General features: G+C 41.7%; 1 pseudogene; it reads right to left on the bottom strand.

Annotated features, from left to right (window-relative positions):
• Positions 1 to 2,477: 2,477 nt before the first annotated feature.
• LOC103748002 lies at positions 2,478 to 4,194 on the bottom strand (annotated as a pseudogene).
• Positions 4,195 to 7,643: the final 3,449 nt, after the last annotated feature.

Raw genomic sequence — 7,643 nt, 5'->3', positions numbered from 1 at the left:
CAGCTACAATGTTACTAGGTAGCAGGAATTTTTCAGGTCTATTACGCTGGTATGGGACTACTGCCATATACATGGTCCATGAATGTACTTTGATGGTTCAGAGGAAGGTTTGAGGCCAACCAGACTTGGGTTTGAATTCTAGCTGTATAATCTTAAATATGATGACTATCCTCAGTATCCTCATCTGTGAAGTTGGACTAAAAGCCACCCACCTCCCAGGTTATTGTTAAATTTAGGTGATATAGCAACACAGAGCTGGTTAAGTGTTCACTGAAAGACTGTTCAATGGAAGCTCAGGAGTAAGAAGCCCTCTGTGAGTATTGCTAACATCAGGGCTTGTTCCTTCCCACAGCTCTGGGTATAGTGTCACTAAACACGTCAGCACTGAGACGTCAAGGTGAAGAAGAAAATTCCAAATTTTGTCAAACTTGTAGAGTCCTTCTCTGTCCAGGAGGCCCAGCAGATGCTGAACCTGTGTTTGTCCTTGTATGCAGCCCTCACAGAGGTTGACTGACACCGGGGATAGTGGGAGGTGCTCACTTCCAGGAACTTTAGTCAATAAACCAACCAGACAACCACTGAGCACACTTCATTGATCCTCTACTGCTCACTGCATTCTAGGCATACAGTATCTATTTTTGTCCTTTTTCACATATCAAATGAGGATCCAAACTTTCCTGTTAGCAAACGGGCCAGACACCACCTGTTTCTGTCAAGGGTGGAAGTTTTCCAGGGCTCTGGGGAGAAGAGTCATTGACCTTTGGGTTGGCAGTTGTGTTGGACTTTCTAATATGGATCAAGCAAAGGCCATTGTGGCTCGTAGGAAAGAAAAGGTAGAACAATAGGGATTTAAAAGACAGGAGTCTCAGGACCTTAAAATATTTTATTATTTTTATTTTATGTGTATGAGCATATTGCCTGCATGTATGTAAGTACACCTGTGTCATGCAATGCCCTTGGAGGTGAGTAGAGGGTGTCAGAGCTCCTGGAACTGGAGTTACAGGTGATTGTTAACCACCATGTGAGTGCTGGGAACTGAACCCAGGTCCTCTGCAAGAGCAGCCAGTGCTCTTAATCACTGAGCCATCTTTCCAACCCCTCTGAGGACTTTTTAAACAGAGGAAAAAAGTAATTGAAGTGCTTCAATTTCATAAAAGGATAGCTTCAAAAAGAACCATTACCTTGGGTTGGGGAGATGTCTCAGTGGTTAAGAGCACTTGCAGCTTTGGAAGAGGACCCAAGTTCTGTTTCCAGCACCCACATCAGGTGACTCACAACTCCCTGTTCTAGGGGACTGGCACTGCACAAACATGGTGCACATACAGACAAACAGATACGTATACATATACAGATTAAAAATACTCAAAATATTTTAAAAGAACCGTTACCTTATGGAAAATTATTATGACAATGAATAATTTTATGACTATTAAAAAACACCTACTTTGTGGTGTGTGTGTGTGTGTGTTCACATGTGGGTGCAAATGCCATGATGTGTTTAGAGGTCAGAGGACAATTTGTAGGAGTTATTTCTCTCCTTCCTCCATCTGGGTTTGGGGAATCAAACTTAGACTATTAGGCTTGGTAGCCATCTGAGCCATCTCACTGGCTTCCACCTTACTTTCTTAAATATTTACTTTTCAACTTTAGAAGGAATATGTTTACCTTTATACCATGTACAAAACTACTTGAAATGGATCAAAGACCTAAACATAAAAGAGAAATCTATAAAACTCTTAGAATAAAACTTAAGGGAAGAGCTTCATTGACAATGAATTTGGCAATCATTTCTTTCTTTTTTCTTTTTCTTTTTTTTGGAGTTGTAATAATCTTTATTTAGGTTTGGTCAGTACAGGTAAGATATACTGGAGTCACAGAGCAATATGCATTAACTAGACACAACAGTTCATAAAAAATGAGTAACTGTGCACACAGATTTCTTAAACATTCAGTCACCTAAAGATAAATGCACATATGCATCATGAAAAACTGTGTCTAACACTGAAACTACTAAAGGACTCCATCAACAACTCCAACTCTTTAGTGCCAAAACTATTGTACTGGGTAAACTTGGCAGCCATAAACCCACATCTACTCTAAGTCTGAATGGTGCATAAGTTATAACAGCACCAGCAAGAATGCCCTTCACAGCACAGGTTCTAGATGGCACAGAGTTATACAGATCATTGTGTTATACTTAAAGGAAAAAGTCCCATTCACAACTTCACATTAACTCTTATGAAAATAACTTGACCGTACACAGAATGTCCTTTTAGCAACATTCAAAGTAATTACTGTTACAATTTTCAAAGTGGCAGAGGTAGTGAAGCAATAAAAAAAAAAGAAAAGAAAAAAGGGAACGAAACAAAACAAAAACACACCCACAAAGGCAAATTGTGATGAAAGTATGCATAAATCTTTCCATCAGTATCCTCTCCCAAATTAAATAACACTATATAAAAATTTCCTGGGAAACATTACAAAACTGAATCCTGCACATTTACACTTGAGTCCAACTGGGTCATTCTGAAAGTGGTGGGAACCCACAGTTAGATTACCTTTCCCACTCAGTACTATCTCCTCTTGAGGGTCATGATTGGAGTTGGTGTCCTTTGATTGATGTGTGGGAGACTTTTCACTGCCTGTGGGAGAGTCTACACTTTCATACTCTGTGTTGAGTTCATTTATGCAGCTACTACCTCCAATGCCAGTTCCTTCCTCTGAGCTGTTGAAGGCCTTATTTACCATCCCCTGGAGAAGAAGGAAAGTCATCCTCCATTGTGTTCCCCTCCCCGTGAAATCCAGACCCAGACGTCCTCTGCCACAAGGAGCTGCCATTGCTGGGTCCATTTGCTATACGACAGTGTTTACTTGTGGCCCCTGCCTGATCTACAGGTTCAGACAGTGTAGTTCTGCTGGTACTGGGGACTGAAGCTTGAGACTGCTGTTGTTGGCATGGAGCCAGCTGCTGGTGTGCCTCCCTCAGTGGTTGCTGAAGAACCTGAATGAATCTCTGCATACCCTCTACCTCTTCGTTGAGTCATGAAGTCATTCAGTTCATCCTGGCTGCAAAAGCTCCTCACTATATTTCTTCTGTAAAGCCAACTCTTCTTCAAGCTGTGCAATACAGCCCTGGGACAGCTGCCGTCTAAGCTCTTGGCTCTCCTGGATAAGCATTTGGCACTTTGCCATAACTTTTACCTGTTTGGCTTATTTGAGTTTTGACCCAGTAGCTCAACAGTCACGAAGTCCACAGACTTATTGACATAACTGATGTACAGTGTCTCTAAGTCACTACATTCAAGGTTAAGAGCAATGCATATTCTGTTTTTACAGTTTACCGAACTTTTACATGTTCAACTCATGATTTAAAATCTCTAGGTTTTCAACCCTCCAAAATGTCTGAAGACACAGTGTGCCACAGACTTAAGGATTCTGCTTCTCCCTCTATTTTCTTCAAACAGAAACATTCTCAGGTGTCTACATGTTCTAAAAGGGGCATTCTTTGGAGGTGGCCTCTTCAGAATAGTCCAAGGGCTACAGGCCTCCAAAGCCAAGGGGAGGGGAAGAGAAAAAAGATGAAAGACAAGGTTCAGCTGGTAAGTTTTACATTAACCATTACAAGCTGGGCAGTCTAAGAACGTGACTCTCTTGACTCAAAAAAGTCTGAGTCTTGGTGTGGAAACAAGTACTTGGCTGTCCCACCACAGCTTTCTTGAGGTGGGGACTGTTGGGGAAGTCTTGACTGGGGAGTATGATGTTTACCTATCAGGGGTAAACTTCCAGGCACTCAGTTCATTTTGGGCTTGTTCCAGTTTGTCCTTCATCTTTTCCAGTTCATCTTTCAATGTTAAGAAAAACAAGCTGATCTCTGGGTCTACCGTTGTTGATCTCAGTTGAAGAGCACTCAGATGCTAGACTTGCTTGAGATACTGGATTTGAGTAGTTCACTCTTGCACTCCTGCTCCTTGGTCTCTAGCCTGACGGCAAGGATGCTCTCCCTGCTGCAGATTCCTGCTGCTGTTGCCATAAGCCAGTCACATCATTTGAGTTCATATCTGTGCACTCTCCCTCCAAAGCTTGAACATAAGTTTCAAATTGTTTCCATCTTAGAATTAACTCATCCTGTGCCATTACTTTGAAATCTGCTTCACTCAGACAAACGTTTTGGGAAAGAGGTTCTTCGTTGGTCATCTTGAATCTACAGACACGCCTCCAGGGCAAGGCTTGGATTGCCAGCCTGTGGTCACAGAGGTACAATGGACGCTGGCCGCCTGCATGGCCTGGGGTGTGGAGGAGGAGCTGCATCCTGCCAAGGGCCAGGGCCGTGGTTAATATCCAGAATATAGAAAGAACTCCAATAACTCAAAAGCATAAACGCTAATGACTTGATTAAAAATGGACAAAGGGGGCTGGAGAGACAACTCAGTGGTTAAGACCACTGGGTGCTCTTGCAGAGGACTGGGGTTGGGTTCCTCACACCCACATGGTGGCTAACAACATCCCTAACACCAGTTCTAGGCAATTTGACTCCCTTTTCTCACCTATGTGGGCACTGCATGTACATGGTGCACTCACATTCGTGAAGGCAATACACTTATACACATAAGATAAAATAAATAAATAAATAAATAAATAAAATTTTTGTAAGTGGACAAAGGCTCAAACAGATCTTTCTCCAAAGAAACTACATGACAGCCAATAAGCACATGAAGAAATGTTCATTTCCAGTCACTAAGGAAATGCAGATAAAAAATCACAATGAAGTATCACTTCATACCCATTAGCATATCATTTTTTTTTTAAAAAGAAAAGAGCAAATGTTGTAAAAGATGTGGAGAGATCACAGCATTTGTGTATTGCTGGTGGAAATACACAATAGTGCAACTTCTGTGGGAAATCGTTCAGTTCCTTAAAAAGTTAGATATGGGTTGGGGAGATGTTGGCCAGGGAGCTGTGGGCCGGGACAGTGGCCTTGTGGATAAGAGCGACTGCTCTGCAAATATGAGGACCTGAGTTTGGAGCCCCAGCACCCACATAAAAGCATGGCCATATGTGCCTGGAACCCAGTGTTGGGGATTGGGGATGGGGATAGGATAAAACCAGCAAGCTCCAAGGTCATGAGAGACTCAAGAAGACAAGGGAGAAGGTATTAGAGCAGGACAGCGGATGTCCTCCTCTAGTTTCCACATACACACACAGGCGCATGCATCTGCACAGACATATATGCAGTTAAACACATACAGTTAAATGTAGAATGATCACATGACTTACTTCTAGGTATATACCCCAAAGACCTGAAAACAGGAATTTAAGCAGATATTGTACACCAAAGTTTATAATAGTAATCAAAAAGTAGAAGCAACACAAATGCCCATCAGCAGATGGATAAACACAACCTGGTGTGCAAATGCTATCCAGCCTTAAAAGGAATGAAGAGGTTCAAACATGGATGAACCTTGAAAATATCATGTTGAATGTTGCATGACTTTTCCTGGGGATACGTGAACAAAGTTCCGCCCAGATAGGGGACTGTAGAGATTCTGTTCAATTCTAGCTTAGGGAACCAGTGAGTTTATTGGGGAGACTGATAATGCGAGTGACTCAAAGATGTCTGTGTCACTGAGAAGCCCATTCTAGCATGAGGATGACTCATGAAAACTGCATTTCTGGAGCTCCCTGCACAACTTGCAGACAGCTCCACTGAACAGTGCCCTCTTCCCAGCAACCATTTACTGCTTTCTAGAACCTTGGGGACGGGCCTCATGAATCTGGTAACTTTCTGAACTTCCTGAGTCTTAGCAGTTTCATTTGTTTTCTGAGTCTTAACAGCCCCACTCTTCCCTCCCTTGGTGAATGTTTCAGTTCAATTCAGAGTGTATAAATACACGGCAACAAAGTGAAGCCAGCCAGATACAAAGGGACAGATGCTATATGATTCCAGTAAAAGGAGGAACCCAGAGCAGTCAGATTCATAGAGACAGAAGAGGAAGTACGATCGCCAGGGACTCAGAAGAGCTGGAGACTGGGAGGTCTTTTTTAGTAGGTACTGCGTTTGTTTAAGAAGATGACAAAGTTCTGGAGATGGATATAGTGACAGCTGCAGAATGACGTAAGCACACTTAATGCCAGGGAACTGTACACTTAAAACTAGTTAAAATGGTGTTTCGTTATGCATATTTATCACAATTAAAAAAAGAAAGCAAGTTCTAATCCGTATTACAACATGGATTAACCAGAAGGCATCATGCTAGAGAAATAATCCAGCCGTAAAAAGGCAGTGCTTTATTCCAGTCATATGAGGTATCTAGAACACACAAATCCACAGGTCCAAAAGCACAGTGGGCATTACTGGAGGCTGGGGAGATGGGAGAAGCAGAGCAGCTGCGTGAAAACTTTCTGTTTGGAAAGATGGAAAAGGGTTGTGAGTGGACAATGGATATGCGGCACTGCAAATGTGCTTAGTGCCACAGACTTGTACATGGAAAATGGTCCAAAGGGTCCATGATACATTTCTTACCACAATAAAAATAATATGTGCATAAGGTAAAAATAACACGTGCATCGCACAATACAAAATAATATAAAACAAGAAGGAAAATTCTCCACCCCTCCCTTCTTCATAAGACATTGCTGTAAAGCAGTGTAATGATTAGCTCCTAATTCTAAACCTAATTCACGTGTTTCTCCTTTGACTTCTGGTTATGAGATATGGAAATAAGTGTCCGGCTCTTTTAACTTGTTTAAAACTTGCTTAATTACCTGTTTTTGTTTTTGAGACAAGGCTGGCTCAGGCTGGCTTAGAATGCATAAAGCTGTCCTTGAACTCACTGAAACCCTGCCTTCACCTCCCAAGTGGTAAGACTGTTAGATGTGTGCCATTATGTCTGGCGTTAACTACTAGTTTGTAAAGAGACAAATTATACACTGCTGGTAGGAATACAAACTAGCGCAACCCCTCTGAAAACCAGTATGGAGAATTCTACCAACACCAGTCCTGGGACTATGTCCAAAGGAATCAAAGTCAGCTTAGCACAGAGATACCTGCACACCCATGTTTATAGTGACACTCTTCACAACAGCCAAGTTATGGACTCAGCCTTGGTGTCTGTCAACAGATGAGTGCATGAACTATGACATGTATAGAGAAAAGTTTTATTTGCTAGAAAGGTGAATGAAATTATGACATTTTGTAAATATCATATATAGAGAGCTAGAAGTCATCAGGTTAAAATAAAACTCGGGAGAAATATTACGTTTCCTTTCATATATGGAATCTAAATTTTTTGTTTTTTGTTTTTTTTAATTTTTACAAAGACTTTGTTGAGAATTTCAAACATGAATATAAGGTGTTTTGATCAAATCCATGCCCATTCCCTCCCCTCCAACATTCCCCCCTCTGAAGAGGTAACCCTAAAATCTTTTAAGGATTAGATACAAGCTCCCAAATACTTTTGATGTTTTTGGCCTTTGGAACAGAGTATGTTGTTAACAGGCCCAGGGACGTTTTGACTTTTAGCCAAGAAACTGGCTACATTTCTTTGGGGTCTTTTTACCCTAACTGCCTAGCCAATTCCTACCTCCTATTCTTATCACACCATCCTCTGAAGGGGTTACCCAAATTGCCAATAGGGAATAGGGAT

Source organism: Nannospalax galili, unplaced genomic scaffold (genome assembly GCF_000622305.1).
Source record: "Nannospalax galili isolate Female #2095 unplaced genomic scaffold, S.galili_v1.0 scaffold43, whole genome shotgun sequence".
NCBI classification, from domain to species: domain Eukaryota; kingdom Metazoa; phylum Chordata; class Mammalia; order Rodentia; family Spalacidae; genus Nannospalax; species Nannospalax galili.
This window is presented reverse-complemented; position numbering and strand designations above follow the sequence as displayed.